The sequence below is a fragment of the Ambystoma mexicanum genome, chromosome 5p, assembly GCF_040938575.1.
Source record: "Ambystoma mexicanum isolate Mex_15411 chromosome 5p, UKY_AmexF1_1, whole genome shotgun sequence".
NCBI classification, from domain to species: Eukaryota; Metazoa; Chordata; class Amphibia; order Caudata; family Ambystomatidae; genus Ambystoma; species Ambystoma mexicanum.
Window position 1 is genome coordinate 1,015,114,922 of NC_090930.1, and position 21,094 is coordinate 1,015,136,015.

Sequence of the window (21,094 nt, forward strand, 5' to 3'; positions counted from 1 at the left end):
AATCTTGCCCTAATTGCAGCAGCTATTGTGAATTACAAACTGGATTACAGTAACAGTATTTTAATTGGCACCTCCCAGGCCAATCTTAAACCCTTGCAGGTAATCCAGAATAGTGCTGTGCATACTGTGAATGGTGTCAAACATAACATGCATGTCTCTGAAGCCAGGCGCAGCCTGCATTGGTTGCCTATTCAACAAAGGCTGCAGCATAAGGGTTTATCTATTGTGTTTAAATGCCTCCAGGGCGATGCTACATGTTATTTCATTGCTAGGCTTAAGAAGAGACCTACTGGACTCTTATTACAATCTAATTGTAGCATTTCTTTGGTTCAACCCCTATCTTCACTGAAGAGAATTGGTGGCGCCAGTTTCAATTTTTGGGCCCCTGCTTTATGGAATTCAATGCCCAAACATCTTACTGAAAACAGTTCAATAACTACTTTTAAGAAAAATCTAAAAACCTTCCTAGTCGATGTAAGACATGGGTAATCTTAAAATGGTTTTTTGATTCTCATCCGTATATGGCCATCAGTTATAACATCTATTGATATCTTCTTGTTGGTTCTTTAGGATGATGTGGTCCTCTTTCTTTGCCTTTCTGGATTGTTATTGTTGTGTTCCGTTTGTCTTTTCCTCTGTGCGTGCCCTGAGGCCTTTAAGTTAATGGCACAATACAAGAACTCAGACAGTGTTTATGGGGGTGTGATTGTGTGAGGTGTGGCAGGCTTGACCAAGCCACTTCTGAGATACAATTGTGCCTTCGAGTCACAGGTGAGGATGCAAGGTGGAGGGGAATAACGCTGCATGTGAGTGGCGACATGGAGTTCAGGGAATGTGGAAGGAATTCACATCTGGCAAAGGGAAGCGGAAAAGCCAGAACACTTGTCAGTCCAATATTAGTGATGAGACACACTAAACAATGGGAGCGTGTCCATTGTATCACAACATATTTTTCTCTCGCACACTTCTCATTTCATAAGGGACCAGTCTATTGTGGATGAAAAGTGCACAAGGGATACCAGAGTGACATGACTGCCCTTTAGCACAGATTTGGTGCATCGGTTTGACCAGCTGAGAATGTAAGGTGAAATGCCCCCTGTTCTCTGCTGTACAGTCAAAGCTCATCTAGGACAGGACTTCTGTTTCAAAAGGGTTAAGTCGGCTGGATGTGAACAAATGAAAGAACTGCATGATTCACTTCTGCATAATGCGGACATTGCATTCTTGAGTTAGGGGTTGCATTGTTTTCTTCAACCAAAATATTAGGGCGAATTCACTAGCGGCGGGAATGAACTGAAAGAAAGAACTAACACTGAGCAGGAGGTACATGATCAGGTGTCTTTAATGGAAAAGAGCATGTGTTGTGTATTTTCAAACTAGTGATGCAAGAGCACACATTAGATCCAGTTTGTGTGTGTCAAATGGAATTGTCACACACTTTTCAATGTACCTGTTGAATGAGTGTTGTGAACTGTGTGAAAGAGCAAGACCTAAAGCACACGTGATAAAATCACACTGAACATACAATATAACTTTATATAACATGACAGCAAAGAAGATGGAAATCCACATTGTGCAAATGAAGGGGCAGTGAATATTGACCACCTGTTTTAGCACAAGCTCTGCAGAGATACTCAACCCCATCCATTCCTGAAACAAACCCCTGGGCCATGGAAATGTTTGGGTATAAAGGGAGAATTGAGACAACTCCCCCTCTGCAAAGTCACCCAGGTAAGGAATAATTGGGAGCACACACTTAGCACACGCAGCGCACAGCAAGGTTTGGTAGAGGGGCACCAATGATTGGACCATGGCACCACTTAACCCCTTAAGTGCTAAGGACGAGTATGCTCGTCCTTCTTGCATAGTCCTGCCTAATAGCCTGCCACTTACCCTGATGCGAATATGTATTCTTGCTCCTCTCACCATTGTCAGGGTTACTCGCAAACTGACGTTGCCCAGGTCAGAAAGGAGAGGATCAAGGATGCTTAATAGGAATATTTTGGGATTTCATTTACAGCCTCTCCCCCTCAAGCTCACATTAAAAGCAAATACTAGAGAGAGGGTATATGCGGGCAGATGTCGTGGTGCGAATTATAAGAACAACCATTATTCTGTCAAGAAGTACAAAAGTCCATTAACATTGTTTTAACCCGCAATGAAGTTAGTGTTACTTTTAATTGTATTTAGGATCACTTAAAACGTATCCGCCCGGATTTTATATGCAATCTCATTAGGAAAACATCAAGAGAGCACGGATTATGCTTTCAATCCATCCTTTCATGTACAGTCATGGAGATATCGAGAGACTTTGATGTGGTAGAATGGGGGTACCTCTGAGCAGTGATGTGGGTCACGGGTTCACCAAGCCACTACTCTGGCTCATAAAACAATTCTGTTAGTAGCCCAGAGCATCTGTGGGATGAACATGAGCTTCATTTTCTGTTGCCTATTCCCAAAATGACTATGGCCAAGATGAGTCAGCTGTTTAAGGAAGCAACTGTAGCCTTGTTTAAGGATTTTCAGGTGTGTTTGGATTTTAATAAGGATGAATTATTTAAGTAGCTACAAATTCAGGACTACCATTGACATCTCCCCCCAAATTCCTCTTTATCGTATATTGCAACTTTGATAGGCAGAATTTATGAAAGTCACTATGTCTTCATCCTATAGAATAATGGGCCAAAGTATTATTAAGGGACAAAGACATGGGTCTCATTACAAGAATCACTGTGCAGGAAAAGATTGGCAGTAACGGAATTACTGCCACTTTTCCCACTCTGCCATACTACGAGTATGGCTCTGGAGTGGGGGATTTACCTCCAGCATCATGCTAGAGGAAAATCCTACAACTTTCCACCGAAAAATATAAAAATCGGTGGAATTACTGTGGCGGTTATTCCACCGACAGTAATTCTGCCCTATAGAGTCCAATTGACTCTAACAAAATGGGTATTAACTCAGTCATCGTGACTTGTAATCCGGCGGTAATTCTGCCAGACCTAGATAGCATTACGGTAATTGTGTTGGGCAGTATTCCGGCAGATTTACCACTGGAATACCGCCCAACCCGTAATGAGGCCCATGGTTCTGAATAAGCACTCTAGTAACTACCACTGGAAACTGTTTTCACATTAACATACAGTAGTGCTACATTTTCTGATAGGTGTTTATGTTTTTGAAGCACCTACTCCAACAGCATAAACCCTTGTTCTGATATTATTGCACACCTTATCAGGCAGGTCGCTATTACATGATTCAGGAGTTTCGATACCCTGTATGCTCAGATGAATCAGCAGATTTGGTCCATATGATTTTTACTTTTGGATTTTGGTCTTATGTTTTTTCAATGCTTTCTTTAATTTTTCTGAAAGGCTATGCATTGATCGTCACCTCTCCCACGGGTTCTAAACCCCTTTCAATAAATCTAATCTATATCATAAGCAATCTCACTGAAGATGCCACGTTTTTGTCTCACGCCACGGCTTCAGATTCCCGCCATCTGTTGGCCGTTCAAATGGAATTTGAACCGAAAATTTGTAAAACATTTAAATAATGAGGGTCCCTCCAGATAATAGAGAATGAACGCTTGGCGATAACAAATTCATGATATTTGAAATACTTGGGGGTGAGGGGGTCCTTATGAGTTGCGCAGATTCTTGCTCATGAACGCTGCCGCAGGTAAATATCACCCCAACCATGGTATTCTTGAAAATCAACCCATTTCAGAGCTTTGCCCAGATCCAGTGCTAATGCAGGGATATTTCTGGAATAGCTCCAGCAGAATTACAGAAATGCCCCTTTCTTCATTTGGCGGTGTTCCATTGGAATTCAGATTTGGGAGGAAAGCATTAGTATTTGGGAAATACCACCATTTTGGCAGCTTGGATTCGGCTTTTAATGGCCCTGTCAGTCTTCTCAGTCACATGGCATGATGACGCACAGATGGGGTTGTTCATTGTAACTTGGAAGAATAATTACAAGTTGAATTGGTTCAATGGATCCCCCTGCTTCTTTTACTCACCTTATCCACTTGGCCAGAGGTGTTGCTGGGGGGAGGGCTGAGAGGGCCCTGGGTCTTTTGGTTGTAGCCCCAGATAGAAGCTCAGGGGCTACAGCCAAAAGGCTATCTAGACCCGGGTACCGGCAGTCCAGGCATTAGCGTAGCCCCAAATCTTTTCCAGACTTAGCAACACCACTGCACTTGGTTAATAAGGTGTAGGTTGCAGACTTTGTAACCAACAAAAATGAATCTGGCCCAGTCTTGTTATCACTAATTAGATTGCATGAAGGAACTTGGATTAAACAATAATCCCGAGTCGCGGGGGCATTACTGAGTCAGGTAATGCCCCGGGTCCCATAGATACAGGCCGGAACGAAGCTTCTGTTCCGAACACTGTAGCGTTTCGAAACAGAAAAAATAAAAGTTAAAAAATGGCCACAGGGAAAGGGAAAACACAGTCCGTTTTCCCTTTCCATGGTGGCCATTCGGGAGCGGACACGCTGGGCACAGAAGTGTTCCCAGCGCGTTCGCTCCCGAAAAAGGAGAAAAAATAAGGTAAGTGGGGTTGGGAGGGCGGGGACGGGATCGTTTGTAGGGGAGGGTGGAGGAAGAAAGAAAACATTTGCCTGAATCCCCAGTGGGGGAGGATGGCAGCCTCCAGCTGTGTGGAGGCTCGGAGCAGGGATTGCCCTGTTTCGAGCCTTCTCATTGGCTGAGGGGCTGCCACACCCCTACCCCCACCGGAGGTGAAGATTCGAGGGATTCTGCGTGGGCTGTGGACTGGGCGAGAGCCAATCAGATTGCGTCTAACAATCTGATTGTCTCTCGTGGGTGCTAATGTCACATCTTGCACAAAGGAGTGCTCTAAAAAATGTGTGCCCTTATGTTTAATATTATCAAGAACGTCTCATAAACCAAAGCGAGATTTATTACCATATGTTTACTGTTCAAGTCATTTTATTTGGAAAATAAATATTAACCACACAAAGACACCTGGAGGGATTTTTGTAACAATACTAAGAACTTTACAAGAATGTATGCAAAACGTCAATATATGTATTGTATACATTTTTATCTATACATTCTTATGTTTAAAGTAGGATTTATGTAACATTGTATACGATTCTGATAAGAGCCTTTTGAGAAAATCAACAAGAAATGTTCCATCAGCCAAGAAGCAAACACAGGTGACTTCCTTTAATATATTAATCGCTAACAAGTTTGGGTTACACACAAATATGTGAAACACTATTTCCAGGGCATAACAAGAAGGGGTCACCCTCTTTCTTTCCTGCAAAGTTTGTACAAAAATGTTGGTACAGCAAATGCCAGCAGCATGTGTGCAAGATTGACGTGAGGGCAATATCTGGGCAACCGTAAAACAAGATCTCTTGATGAACAGTGCCTCAAAACATGTCTTAATCCAATGTATAAAGTGAATAAAAGAGTGGCATGCAGGGCCCTCTGTAGTTGTCAACAGTAATAAGCAGACGTGTGCATAATCACACAAAGACAACTGATCTCCAAGCTTTGGAAGGCATACTGATCTCCAATTCGCTGTAGATGGTGGAAGGATTTACTGCCCTGTCTGACTTTTTCCAAGTATTTGCCAAGGCTATAGTTCTGATCCAAGGCCTTAAACAAAGCAGTTAGATGAAGTGAAGTACCAGTCCGCCACACCAAGCTGTTCCAGGTGCAACTCTAGCAGATTTCTCTAAATTAACATAATTCATTGGTATTCACTGTAGCAGTTCCTGGAGGCATGGCCGTGTGGCACTTTCCAAACCGAAATCAGGGGATTTTAGGAAGCCACTCACCCATTGGATTAAAGGGCATATTTTGATTTTAGCCAAAAATGCAAGAGCTCCTCTACTCAAAACTAACAGGGCTGAATAACCTGTTCAGTGGGATGGAATCCAGGAGAACCGTCTACAGTCGGGTTTTAACCCACCATAATTTATCAGAGGCGAAATAGCCATTTGCATATTAGGCTGGTCCTGTCTAGACGTGATTGGAAGCTAAAGAGCGTGCCACGGCCAACAGAACAAGTGATTTTAGCTATTGTTTGTTCTTGTTTGGGGGTTTCTCACACCCATTTTTGCTTTCCTTTATTTCGATTTTACCCTCAGGCACAGCATTTACAGACCATTCCATATCGTCATGCTAGACCTAACCTGGACACGCCCAATATCTTTTTTGAAGTAATAAGCTTTTCAATCGCCACCATATATTAGCCAATTGCCTTATAGAAGTAGGCCTTCATGATTCAAATACCCAAATTGATCGAATAAAAATGCTCGTATGGAGCATTTGGCCAAATTCGGCCAATACAAATAATCCAAAATACTGAACATGAGGAGCAGGGGCTGCAGAGTGTCCCCAGCTCCCCATGTTTGTTATTATGGGTTTCGAGGGTTGCGTGGGTGTCTCCCGCTTCCTTGACATTGGAAGCGGAGGACACAAACAAAACAAAAATAAAAACGAGGAAAAAAGTAAAAAGGGACCCTGCGGCATCAGATCTGACTCGTGTTACAGGGACGGGACTGGCGCTGCAGGGGTATAGGAAAAGCAGCGGTGGCGGCAGGCAACGAAACGGTAAGAAAAGGGTTTGGGGGGGCTTTAATTCTTCTTTTTTGTTTTGTTTTGGGTTGTTTTACCGAAGCAAAATTGCAGTGATATCGAATAAGGTTAATTCCGCCACCATTCTTTCTATTTCGATTAAACAACCCAAATCCTTCATGACAATTCCAAACGGCAAGCCACCAAATTGCCAAAAGAACGGAAAAAGCCCCACATTGTCCTGAGCACCTGGCAATCCCATATTTTCCATAAAAGCATTATACCGTGAAATCTGGTAACATTTGAGCCTTCAAGTGTCAAATGAAATTATTCACTCTGAGATTGCCACCTAAATTACAAGCTACAAATGAACTTTTTAGCTTACCACATTGATTGGAAAGCCAAGCCATGGCTCCTGTGTCCAGCCAGTGGCCTCATTTCAGAAACCTTGCACCAGTGAAAATGCAGATTTAGACCGTGTTAGCACTAGGGCAAAAATTGCCTAATTGAAAAAGTCATATTCTTTCAATGCATTTTTCCACCAGTAGAAAGTATGCACTAATCATAATACTGTCCCATATTAGCACTATGGCCAAAATTGCCCTGGTGCAGAAGGCATTAAAAGTATCTGTTTGTTGCACTAGAACAATGTTTACCCTAGTGCTATGACCCTGTAAAATTGCATTTGCAAATTTTAGGCAACATAGTCCTAGCTGTTACTAATAACCAACTCAGTACCACTCAATAATTTGTCATATCAAGCGAAGGATTGTCCTTGCATTTCCACAACAGCACACTTTTGCAACTGTGCGTGTGTTTTTCCCTTTCTATTTCTAAACTTTTCCTGACCTAGTTTTGTTAATTGTCTGCTACAACTTTTAACTGCTTTGTTCGTGAGATCATTGGTTTTCAACATATTGGAGGCATTTGTTCTGCTAAACAGATAGGCAGCCTCCCATTCACAAAGATCTGTTCTGTTCTGGAACGGAGGATAGCAAAGGGGCAACGGGCTGGTCTTGGAAGCAAAACAGACGTTTCATTCCCGATCCGCGCCTAGAAACCGAACTCGGGTATGGTATTGGGCGTGTTATAAATAATGAATTAAATAAATAAATTACGAGTTTTGTGGTAAGATTAACATAGGATGTATTTTGTATAACCCTGCGGTTAACATCATTCAAATTGAAAATCATAAGATATTTACTGCATGCCGTACTTTTTTGACTACTGACTGCGGTAAATACTGGATGATTATCAGGTTGGATTCTTCCAATATTAACCTCCACCCAAAATCTGAAGTTAAAAACAGTAACACTCCCCATCAATGCCAGAATTAAAAATAAATCTCTCTGTTAACGTTGAATGGGCACATTAGTGCATGCTTTCATTTAAGGGCACCCATGTAGGGAGACCCCAAATGCAGTGAAAACGTGGACATCTCAGGTGCCCACCTTGTCACACATGTGAGTTCTCATCGCCATTCTCTACAATAGTCCATATGATACAGTAGCAACATGATCCACTACTACATTCAATCCATTTTGTTCCTCTAAACAGGGATGCATAGGGATTTCGAAAAAGGTACAAAAGACAACATGCAGATTTTCTGAAAAAACGCTGGCAGTATTTTTAAAAATGTTCCTGCTTCCTATGATTTCACTGGCCTAGTGGCGGAAACAGTAACTTTACAAAGCAGAAATCCAGGTCAGAAATTGGGCAAACTATTAATAAGGGTCTAGGTGCCTGACATTGAAGTTCTAAAGTTGTGCACTGGAGTTAATCTGGAAATGTGTAGCGCTTCTTGGGGGAGTCCCTTCTATTGAGTTTGTTGGCAACCATGACAGAGTGGATAGGGAGGAGATGGTTAAGTTGCATGTTACTCTTTTTGTGAGTTGGTGAGGTGTGGTGGGAACTGATATTTATTGATGTGAGTCGTTTTATTAAATATTCTTTCATGGATTCAGTTTGTATTTCTTCTGGATGGTTATTATCTCTTAGATAGAAAGTGTTGGGATCAGGGATCATGTCTTTATTGTGAATTGAGTGGTCTTTAAAAGAGGTAGAAATGATTGTTGGTGTAAGTGTGGTGCGAGCAGAGTCTCTTGCAATGCTCTGTTGGCAGAGGTATGGTGAAGGGCCAGGAAGCCTTGTGTAGTTGGTAAAGTCCATTGGCTGTCTTGTGGGTGCAGTGAGATTGAGAATTGTGTAGCCATCTTGGATGAGTGAAACATTGGGATGGAAGTGAGTGTCTCCGTATTGCCGTTATAAATAATAGAACTATGTTCAGGCTGGTGATAAGGTGTGCTAGCCGGCAGCATGTTCGGAAGCTAAGCAGGCATCAGCGAGTGCCAGGGAAATTCTGGTGTTGCTGGTGGTGTTGTAGCGGGGAGGAAGTGTGTGTATGTGGATGATGTCTTTATTTCATGTTCATTTTGTAGAGTGGCTAAGTGTACGGATATGGGGCTGGAGGTCTGTGTGTGCATCACAGCTTCCACTCTTTGCCTTAAAGTGAGGCAAGAACATTACGGGCAATGCTCTGCATTCACGTTTTGTGGCCCAGGCACATAGAAATAACGCCCTCCACGACATTTGGAATGTACCCTTCTGTCCAGTAGTAGGCCATTTCTCATGTGGAACTGGCAATGCCTGTGAATACTGTATAACAAGCAGTGCATTGATGTACAATGACTTACATTGTATCTTAAAATCTTACACCAATTGCAAATCAAAAATGTCATATATATGATCCAGTGTCCATGCCACAAAATATACATAGGCACGACGACCAGGAAGGTAACTATAAGAATTGGTGAACATAGGTCTAGGATACGTAACCATGGCTGTGCTGCACCTCTGGTTCAACACTACATTGCCTGTAACCATTCAGGCCGTGACCTCAGATGGATGGTAATTGACAGCATTAAACCTGATCAGAGCAACTACACCATTGACAATCACGTCTTGAGATAACAACAATGGGATTTTCATTTAACAACACGATTAACGGGTTTAAGTGAGGAAATCCAATGGTCGTCATTAGTGTGTGTGCTTGTGCTCACTGAACAGGTTATGGTCCACCTTTTTGCATTTTATCTGTTTGAATGTCTCCTCTCTTCTTCAGAGGGCCTCCATTAGATTGGTTTTGCATTACTTATACACCAGCATAGTATAGGCTAGCCTTGTAAGCTATAGTATGCACAACATTTCATAGGTGTCGATTACTGTTACAAGATGGCTGCCAGGTATGCGTGCCATGCGGTTATGTTTTCTACGTAGTCAGGTGATTCGAGCTGTGATACAAGATAGCGCTACAAAATGAGGCTCATACCACATTGGACCAGTGCGTCTTCGTCTGTCAAGGGAATCAGAGCACTGCATGCTCGCCCGATGTAGCATTCTGAGTGACCTCTTTCTCTGTTACCATCACACTGAACCCCAGAGGTTAGTCCTATATGTGATTTTTGAGTGGATTTTCAGCAACAAGGTGCACAATGGACAATTTTGAATTTCTACTTACCCAGGACCAATTTCGTGTCCTTCTTTGCAGACTCTCCAATGCGTGGTGTTGACTATCCAGTGTGGAAAAGATACCCGTATAACCAATATTGATATATTAGTCCATGATGAATGAAAGCGTGCTCGATGTACTTTTTGCTGAGTAGGTTTGTTTTAAAATTCTATCCTGTGTTTCTCTTCATTTTGCATCATTTTGGGATTATGGTATAACTATTCAATTATTATCTTGACAGATAATGTGCCTAGAATTCCTTCACCTCCAACAAACTCCTTCTATGCCCTGAAGAAGGCTGGGCCATCATAACCTTTGGGCCGCTATTCAGCTGAAACTCGAGTAGGCAATCCAAGACAAGTCTGACTAGCTCCTTGAACATCTCTGTCGGAATGGATGTGCATTGACTAGCTTGTATCTACCTGTTCTTAGACCAATCTGGGCCCAGGTAAAATCAATAGGTGCACGGGTTGACAGTCAAGGGCAGCTCAAGGTGTATTTTAGAACTAGGTGCCTGCTATCAGTTACTCCTTTGCATAAGGTTCAGTGTTTGTTGTAATTGTTTTGGTGGTGTGTGCACACGTGGTGGTGTTTTTTGCATTGGAGTTGGGCACTCGTGGTGATAACAATTTCAGCTGAACATTCATCCAGTGTTGATACAATTCCTTCTTAGTTTTAATTGGTTGTTATGGACGAATGTTCTCCGCACATGTGAATGCGTGTTGCTTTGCTTATGATGTGGAACAGAATGTGCAACCGAATCGATGTCCTTGTTCATTAAACAACACTTGCTTAAAATGTGTATTTTGGACCCCATTCGAAATTACAGTTCAAAATGTGCAGGACTCCTTTCTCTCTTTTGTGTTTTATGTGTGTGTAGCAGGTGTTCTGGGTTGGCATGTGATGTTGTCACTGAACCGCTAGATAGCCAACCTGGATGGGAAAATAAATTGGCGTGTCTGGTGCTTGCATACCCCAGGGCACATAGCATCGCTGCTATGGGAATTGCCCCATGGTAGCACTGTCTCATAAGAATCCCTGGCACTGCAGATACTCATTTCTGTTCTTATTGTTATCAGCAGCACATTTAAATAGGAAGCTCTTTAGGTGAAAGGCAGCAGTTGCAGAGTGAGTGGGTAATGGTGCCATGGTGTGTGACAAGCTCTCCTAATGTGTTTGGACATTAGTGGATACGAATTCCAGGTAACTACGCAATCCCTGCCTTCTTCTATTCTAGGTCAATAAAACGGAGTCACCCAAAGAAATACCTTTTCCAGCTTTTGATAGCAATGGCAAACACTGAGGACCTTCCACAATCTCCCCCAATTGCTCCCCTTCTCTCCTTTCCCCAATCCTGTCTGTTACTCACTCCTCCCTTCTCTTCCTATCCTTGTCTTACTAGCCCCTTCTCCTCCCCCTCTCTCTCTCTATCCCCTGTTCCCTTCTCCTGCTCTCCTCTTAGCTCCCTCCGATGGTCACATGATCTCTCTCTTGCCTTCTCTCTCTTTAATCTTTCTTCTCCACTACCCCTCTTTCTATCTCTCCCTCTGATGGTCTCAGTTCTTCTCTCATCCCTTCTCTCTATCCCTCCATGCAGTGGTCATACTCACTGCCTCGTCCCTTCTGCTCCTCTCTCTTTCCTAGTCTCTCTTCTCCACGCCTCTCTCCTCTCCACCCTGATCTTCTCTCCTGTCTCACCTCTCACTCACCCCGCCTTCCCAATACGCACCCACAATCTCATTGCCCTACTAAACTCACTCTCACAGGGGGTTACTGATTCAGTGCTTCACTCTCACTATCTGGTACACCACTCTCTCTCTCACTATGAACACCTCACCTGCAACAATCTGCTGCACCACCACAAGCTCCTCCACACGTCTCTTGGGAAAGCATCAAAGTTATAAAGCATTGGGTGGTGGAAAAGGGTACCAGGGGTAATCGTCTTGGCAGGCACATACAGGGCGGGGGTTGGCTCACATAATACCCTCACCCTGCCTGTGGGGCAGGACTGGCTCTGGTACAAACCTGGTAGGCCTCCTGACCCAAGTCGAGAGGGGTCCCTGCCGCATGACCCCCTCACAATGCATAATTAGCTGCATGCCTATGTTAAATAATGACCCCTCTTTGCAGGAATGCAATCTACCAGGTTGTGGAAATCTGACCTTTTTTAAAAACGTTTCTATGAGAAATGATGTTGGTTATCTCTTCCAGAAGGATTGCTCTGCTAACAGACTCCACTTTCAAGTGTTCCATGCTGAAATGTATAGTGCACACATGTGTACTCTGCTGGGCCTTCTTTAGTGACACACCAGCATCGGCAGTGGGATTTGGCATCATGCCAGCTATAGAGTGGCACGTGCCTTCCTATAACAGCATGCTGGAATCAAATTAACTGCACAAGCCATGGGTAACCTTTTTAATAGTGCTGGCACCCATTCTCCAAATGCCATTAACTACACTGCATTTGCCTGGCAGTTGTACCTTAGATAGATGAAAATATAAAGCTATATCATGTTGGATGTTGCAGCACAGGAGGACAGACCATTAAAATTGTCAAAAACAAATCGGATGTCATTATTGTATCCACTTGGTTTCCACTACATCACCAGCCTTGTGTGTATTGCGTCTGGCCCTTGGGATGTTTCACCTCAACAGAAGGTGGTTTACCCAGGAAGTCCTTTGTTCTCTGCTGGGAAGCTCTGACACCTTTCCCAGGAGAACAAGACAATACCTCCTCTAGGGGTGGGAACTGGGAGCTTTAAAGGGGCTTCTGCATTATAAAGGAAAGTAGCAACAGGGAGATAATTACTGTAGTCCCTTTGATCTTTGGAATACCAGGGATGGGGGAAGGACAGTGTACCTGGGAGAGGACCTACACATTGGAGAAGGGATCAGACATCTTGAATATGCCTAGCCATCGCTTTCTTCTTGAGAACCCCCTAACGTCATGCACATAAGGTACTCTAGGTGCAGACATCAAAGTAATAACCCTTATTACAGCAACAAGTATTGCCCCCCCTTACAGGAGGCTTGAAATGGCCCAATCGTGAGAATATGACTATATTAGGGGATGAGAACCCCACCCATAACTGAATTATCTTTGCGATCCTTTGGGACAGGATCTTTAAGAATCACCTTGAAGACTCATCTTTAGAAATCATCTTTAAGTCCATCTTGAAGAATCATTTTAGGAACATCTTGGAATTTGGGAGGTCGTGAGTGTGCGAAAAACTGTGTGCAGTGGTCTCCGAGTGGTCATTCTAAATCTATATTTGTTTTATTTTTAACTGAAAAATATGTTTTCACTTAGAATTAAATGACAGCTCTTCAACTGTTTTAGCAATATTCTTGGCTGTGAAGAGCAAAAAATGGTCTAACATTTCCTCATGGACACGGTGAATAGTCCCACATCGACCCAAGGAGCGAAGTCGTGGCTCTCTCCGCAATTTCAAACAGCTTTGAGCAGTCTTCAGTGTTGTGAACTCTGTAGAACTGTTGCAAAGACCTCCCTTTGATACTCTCGCAACTTTGAGCCTCTTCGAGCACTGTGAGCTACGCTGACTCGACCATCTCCTGCCTGTCCCAAACTTCTTTGGGACATGAGCCATTAGTACTTGTGAAACCACACCACTTTGTTGGATACAGTCGGACCTGTTCACTGCTGAAACTGAATTTGTGCTTTTTTGGCCTTGAGATGACATTGAGTGCCTTAGAACTACATTGACTATTTATTTGCAGAATGTACATAGTGCCTTTATCCAAAGCGCTTCACAAAACAGAAAACCAGTGCAACAATTTGTGAGAATAAAAACGAAGAACAAATATGTATCAAAGATTAGGTTCGAGAGCCCTTAGTAAGAAAAAGCGATCAGAAGTAAACAGGTTTTTAGCCATTTGTTAAACTGTGTAAGGGTAGAAAAAGACCGAATATCAAAAGGTAAAGAATTCAAAGAGTTTTGAGTGAGAAGATGGAATGAACGAAAGGGAGAGGAGGCACAAGCAGGATGAGAGGCAGAAAGAAGAAACTGAGAAGCAGAACGTAGATTATGGGAGGGATGCTAAAGGGAGATCAGGGTGCAAATAGAGCAAGGGGCAAGTGCATGAATACATTTTAAGACTTCACACAGAAAGGGAAATTCATATCGCCTTTGAAGCGGAAGCCACTTAAGACGGGCAAGGAATGGAGGAATAGGAGAAGAAGGAGGCAAATAAAAAAGAATCAAAACCTCAGACTGTAAAGGGAAAAAGGCATAATTTAGGAGGCCAACATGCAGTGAACAACAATAGTATGGCCGAGAGTGAACTAGAGATTGCAGTAACTTTTGAGCACAATAAAAGTTTTTCTTGATGCCAAATAAATTAAAGTGGCATGGGTGGGCCATGGATGCAATTTGGATCTGGAAAGAAAGAGCGGTGAAATACGACTCCTAGATTGCGCGCCTGTGAGGACATGGGAAGTTGAAGAGGTGCAAAGAAAATTGATAGGGTGTGGTGGGGGCTTGGAAGAAGCAGGAAAATACAGAATCTCGGTTTTTTAGTGTTAAGGCAGAGGAAACGGGAAGACATCCAAGAGGAAATACCCAAAACACAAGAAGAAAGACAAAAAATGGATAGCGTAATTAAAAGAAGTAAATGACTGAAGACCCTGACTAACATCGGCATAGAGATGGACTTGAACACCATATTAAAATAAAGTTACAGTGACACAGAAAATCTTAATACACAACCGGCTTTATTTACAGCAAGAAACGTTAACAGAGCCCCCAATCACTGAGCCATCTTCATCCTCTTCAGCTAACAGCTGATCTCTAGAACCTCTAGAACCTCTAGCACCCTCAGCAACTTGCACTCCACATTCCACATCCTTACATATATCTCCTCAGAGATATAACACATCTCCTTCCTTTCCATTTTTAAATCTTCACCACCAAATCCTCTCTTCACCTTCGCCACTCTCCCCAGATTCCATACTTGCCCTCCTCTCACCCTCACGGGTCCCCTCAAAATTGTCTCAACCTGCACACTTTCAGTGTACAGTAAATATCCCTTTCTCCTCACCAATCCGTTTTGTATTCTTAACCATGTCACCAACACACACCTTTGTTACTTTGTTTTCTCCCCCCTCATTTAATTTTTATGTCACCTTTTTCCTCTTTGATCGTCCCTCCTCCTCAATTCCTCCACCTGACTAACCAAAGCTCTACTTCTTCACAGCCATGCTGGACACACATCAGAATTTCCTCTCCTTCCTCTCATCAGCTCAAATGGAGGCACACCCACAGGCATGCAGAGATGTCCTCAATGCATACACCCTTTCTCTGATGGACTCCTTCTCACTTCTTCCACACGCACCAGCCAAGCGTATTGCTTCCATAATGCACCTATTGACCCTCTACACCATCCCATTACTCTCGGGATGGCATAAAGTTGTTCTTTTGTGTGCAATCCCACATTTTCTTAAAAACACTTCAATATTCCTTCTTACAATTTGCGTCCCGTTATCTGTCTACACACTACACATAGACAGTTAATTTTCAAATATCTCCTCCAATAAACGTATCACACTGGTTGCACCTGTCTCCCTCACAATCTTAAATTCTATCCACCATGACAGCATGTCAATCATGACAATAATGAATTTTCTTTGTCCACCTCCAACATCCACTGAACCCAACACATCCATGTCAATTTCCTGCCAAATTCCCTCACGAGCATTTACAACCATTGTTGGTTGTGTCACAGCTTTCTCACCTTTTCCAGCTTTCTCACACTCCTGACAATTCTCCAATCTCTTCTCTATTGTTTTGTTGTAATTTGGCCACCAATAATCATCTCACACCACCATCTTGGTCCTTGTCACTCCAATGTGTCCTTTATGTACAACATCAATTAATGTATCTCTAAAAGATATGGGAACCACCACTATTCCACATCTATATAACACTCCCATCACTGCTCTCAGTTAATCTCTAACCTCCCAAAAAACTCTTTCCCCTACTCCTAATCTCCATTTCTCTGGTCATTCATGCTCAAATCTTAGCATCGCGCACATTATCCCTTTATCGGCAGACATAATCTCTACCCATTGCTCTCTTTCAATTACACCTTCATATGTCACATAAACCAGGTCTGTTATTTCCTCTCCTTCAACCTCTTCCATTCCGCCCATGCATGATAAACAATCTGCCGTCACATTCCTCTTTCCTGGAATTATCTCCATACTGAATGCATGACACTGCATTCGTGTGACCCAACTTGCCATTTTTCATGACAACTTGTCGAGACCCTTCTACTCAAATATCTCCTTGAGAGGTTTATGGTCCGACAGTATCACAAAATGCGACCCCCATACAAAAGTTATAAATGTTTCCACTGCCCAATGGCATGCTAATGCTTCCTTCTCTATTACTGAGTAACTCTTCTCTGCACATCGCAACAGCCGAGATGCATGTGCAATAATTTCTTCTTCACCAACAGGCCCTCTTTGTATCAACACTGCTCCTATGCCTACATCCCTAGCCTCCACTGTAATGATTGATTTCCTCCTAGCATCAAACTGTCCCAAAGCTTGAGCCACATTTGTATCTCCCACTTAATTGCTTCAAACTCCCCATCACACACACTGTTCTATACACATTGTATCCTCTTTTTTAACAACCTCCTCATTCCTCCAAATTTATTTGCAAAATTCTTGACACATTTATAATAGGATTATATCATTTTGAGAAATGACCTAAGCTCCCCTTTCGTTTGGGGAACCTCTGCACTCTTCATATTATCCACAATTTCCTTCTTTGCACTAATGCCCTTTGCAATAACTCATGTCCTAGATATTCTACTGCCTCCTTTCTGAAAACACATTTCTCTTTCCTCACTGTCCTTCCTCGTTTCTTTAAAATATCGAATACTTTCTACAATATTAGCTCATGCTATCTCATTGACTCAACACAAATCAGTACATCATCCTGAAAGCAATGTGCACATCATTGTATTCCTTCAAACAGCGTATGCATCACTTTTTGGAATACTGACGACGCAGAGACCAGACCAAATGGCATACACCAGAATTGGAATATTCCCTCATGTGTCACAAATGTTGTCAAACGCTGTGATTCCTTGCCCAACTCCACCTGGTGGGACGTGGACGACAAATCTAACTTCGTGAAAACCTTGCTCTTACCAATCATGGACAACATTTCATCCATATTTGGAAGTGGATGCCACTCCACAGCCACAAACCTATTCAACTCTCTAAGGTCAATGCACAATCGGAGCTCCCCGCTTGGCTTTGTAACCACCAATAGTGGAGATACCATTCTGCTGTCCAAGTCCTCTCAATAATTCCTAAGGAGCACAGTTTCCCAAGTTCCTTTAATACACCATCACGCCAAATTAGCGGCACTTGTCACAACCTTAATACAACGGGAGCACTCCTTCTTTAACACACTTGGGGCCTCATCACGAGTTTGGTGGTAACCCTTAAATGCGGCAGTAGCGCTATTGCCGCCGCATTTAAGGGTCTGCCAGATCATGGCCTTGGCGGATTTCCCCCCAGCTTTAAGCTGAGGGGAAATCTGTGGCAAATTTGCCAATTTTCGGCACTATTACCAATGGCAGGAAATCTGCTGGCGGTAATAGCGCAAATTTTCCCCATTGGGCCCAATGGGGAATGAGGGATTCCCGAATGGGCCCAATGAGGAATGGGCACTAACCGTTCCGCCAAACCCGTGATCCAGCACTGGGCTTGGCGGTAGGGCTAATAGCACCGGCGGTAATACCGTCGCGTTACCGCCCAACTCGTGATGTGGCCCTTGGTGTTTCATCCCTTGAATTTTTCCTACACTGTTCACAAATACTGTGTTGTTCTTATCCACGTCAATCTGACCTCCCTCTACCTCTATGCGCAACACTGGATCCTCAGTATTTGGATCTAACCTTAAGCTCAATTTATTTTGTTCACGCCAACCTAAAAGTGTAGCACCCTTTTTGGTAACATATATTTTCCTTTCTGCACTCCTTCCCTTTAATTCTAATCTGGCACGAAACACCCAACACTTCTATCCTATCCATATTGTGTCCACCAAGTCTTATGTCGAGTCTCACCAAATCATGCACATTTGCCATCTTCATAAACATTTCAAAGCATGAGAGGTACTTTAGCACCTGGGTACACCATAACTTTCACTTTATATCCATTCACCAATATCTCTGCCTCAGGGCTCTGACACTCTTTCTCACATTTCCCATTGTTGACAGCATTCACAGTTATCACATCAACATGTTAATCGTCAACCACCCCAGATGATTCATATCCTTCGCTACTCATGCACATGACATTTTTCTTCACATAAGCACCCTGATAATTCTTACAACACTTTGCAAAATGACCCCATCTTTTTCAATTTGTACAGTTCATGGTTCAGCCGGGGTATATGGGTGCAGCAGCTAGATGGGTTTTGCTCCCACATAGAAAACCTAAACTATCCTCACGCATCCCCCCTTTGCTCACTTTCTGTACATGTTTGTCCCTATTAAAGGCTTCGCTTTACTTTGTCTGCCTTTACCCTTTTTTATTTCTTTCCTCTACTCCCACTTTTAAAATGTCAGTCCTCTCCTCCACCTTCTCATCATCTTCGCTACACATGCCATGGAGTGTTTAACTCTTTTTGTGAGCGCTAACACTTTATCCAACTTTGGATCATCTTTAAGCCACAACTCCTCTCATAATCTATTGTGACAAAAATAAATCATAAGTTGGTCCCTGATGTGTTTATCTAGTGCATTACCAAAATGGCATGTCAATGCAAGGTGACAGAGGGGCGCAACATACTCCTCCACACTTTCGCTCTGCTCTTGATATGGTACTCCAAAATTATATCTCACCAGAATTGTACTAGTCTTTGGGTTAAAATTCTTATAAAGTTTCAACAGCGAACGTCAAACTCATTCAACCCTCGGTCATCGTTTCAGGGATATCAGGCAATGTCTCAAAAAACCTCTGAACTTTGAAACCCAAAACGTGCATTAAAAGCGATATCTTTCAGTCAATGGCAAACCTGTTCCCACATGCTGCCTTCACATAATGTATGAACCATCTTTTCCATTGGGACCATTTTAATTTCATAGGACATGGTGATGTCGTAAACATAAGAGGCCCTTGTACACCTTGCATAGCCATTGTGTCACGTCCTCTTCACTTTACACACTTTACACTACAAGCGTCTCTAGTCCTCACACACCTCCATAAGGAAGGAGGCACTTCATAATTCCTAAATTGCCCCGCCTTCCTTCCCACACGCAAAGCAATGAGTGCACACCAAATGGTGCTGCTCACAACTGCCTGCTATGCAGTCCTTACTTAATTGGCTCAGTTCACTCCTCTCATTCCTCGGACAGGAAAGAAGAACACCAAGGTTATTTCCCCTGCAGCACAGTGACAAGCGCTCACTGTGCTATTGCCCCGAAATCAGGTGCTGCCGGAAGAAAACAAAAGCAAATCCTTTGTTCACAGTGAAGGCCCAGGATGTGATGTGATGCACACACCGTCCTTGGGTACGGGTCCCAACATGATGCAAAGCACATGGCCTCCTTGGAAACCGGTCCCGAACTCACACAGGCTATGGACGTTGACAACATAGGCAACAAACGTTGATGTGGCGTATAAAGCGTGCTTAGTAACCTTACATACCATCAAAGGAAAGCATTGGCAACCGTGCGGTTGCTAGACAACAAACACTCCAAATCCATGCAGAAGCGCGCCCTCTTTGCTGCTGTCTCAGATCTAGCCGTTCACTCCACTTCAACGGCCCTGATGCCCCAATGGAGTCCTTTCTGCCAACACCACTATAGGCAGCACAATAGCCAAACAGCTGGGGGCTGTCAAAAGTATCTAATTGTCAATGACAAAAAGTTACTGTGACGCAGAACTTCTTAATACACAACCTGCTTTATTTACAGCAAGACAGGTTGACACAGCTCCCAGCCACTGAGCCATCTTCAGTTTTTTCAGCTAAAAGCTGATTTCTAGAACCTCAGCATCTTTCACTTGCACTCCACATTCCACCCTCCAAATGCTTACATGAATCTCCTCAGAGATATAACATGTAGTCAGAGATTAGAGAAGCAAGTAAAGAAGTATAAACAGTGAATAAACAGGGCCAAGAACAGACCCCCGTGGGACACCATGAGAAAGAGGAAAGGATCGAGATGTCAGGCCCTGTAAGGCCCAGTGAAGGAGTGATTGGAAAAAAGCATGGGTTACTCCTATGCTAAAAAAACAAAAACAGGGCTGTCCACGGACATTCCTAATAATTTTAGGCCCATTACGAACACTCCATTTCTTTTAAAAATTCTGGACCAGGTGGGGTACAGACAAATTGCGATACACCTGAAAGATCATCCCATTCTGAACGATTTTAAGTCTGGTTTTAGGGTAGGCTTTGGGACAGAGACAGTGCTATTAGAACTTAAATCCAGGCTATTAAAATGCATGGACAGTAATAAAGCCTCTCTGTTAATGTTGCTGGATATTTCAGCTGCCTTCGACTTGGTGGACCACCATATTTTGGCCACCAGGTTGGGGGAGGTTACTAAATTCTCTCATTGGATTTGCTCTTTTCCCAACAATTGAGAAAGTAGTGTATTTTCCGAGGAAGCGGAAGCAGCTCCTAAACCTGTTAATTTTTGGGGTTCCTCTGGGTTCTTGTACTTCACCTTGCCTGTATAACCTTTTTACAGTGCTGTTCTTTGCCATGTTAGCACATGAGGGGGTGATCTTTACGAACTATGCAGATGATACGCCGTGTGTTAGGGAGAATTCTCTGTTTAGGCTGAATTTCCTAACCTAGTGAGTCCCCCAGCAGCTTTGCTGGATTTCTGGAGTTTGTTTTTTCCATCCTGCCAAGAGTCGGACTCTTTTTTCCCCACTCTTGGACATGAATGTGTGTAATTCCTTTGAATGTCAATGTGTTCTATGGGCTATGGGGTCTTTTACTCCATAGGGTCTCATATGTTTTTCTATGTGT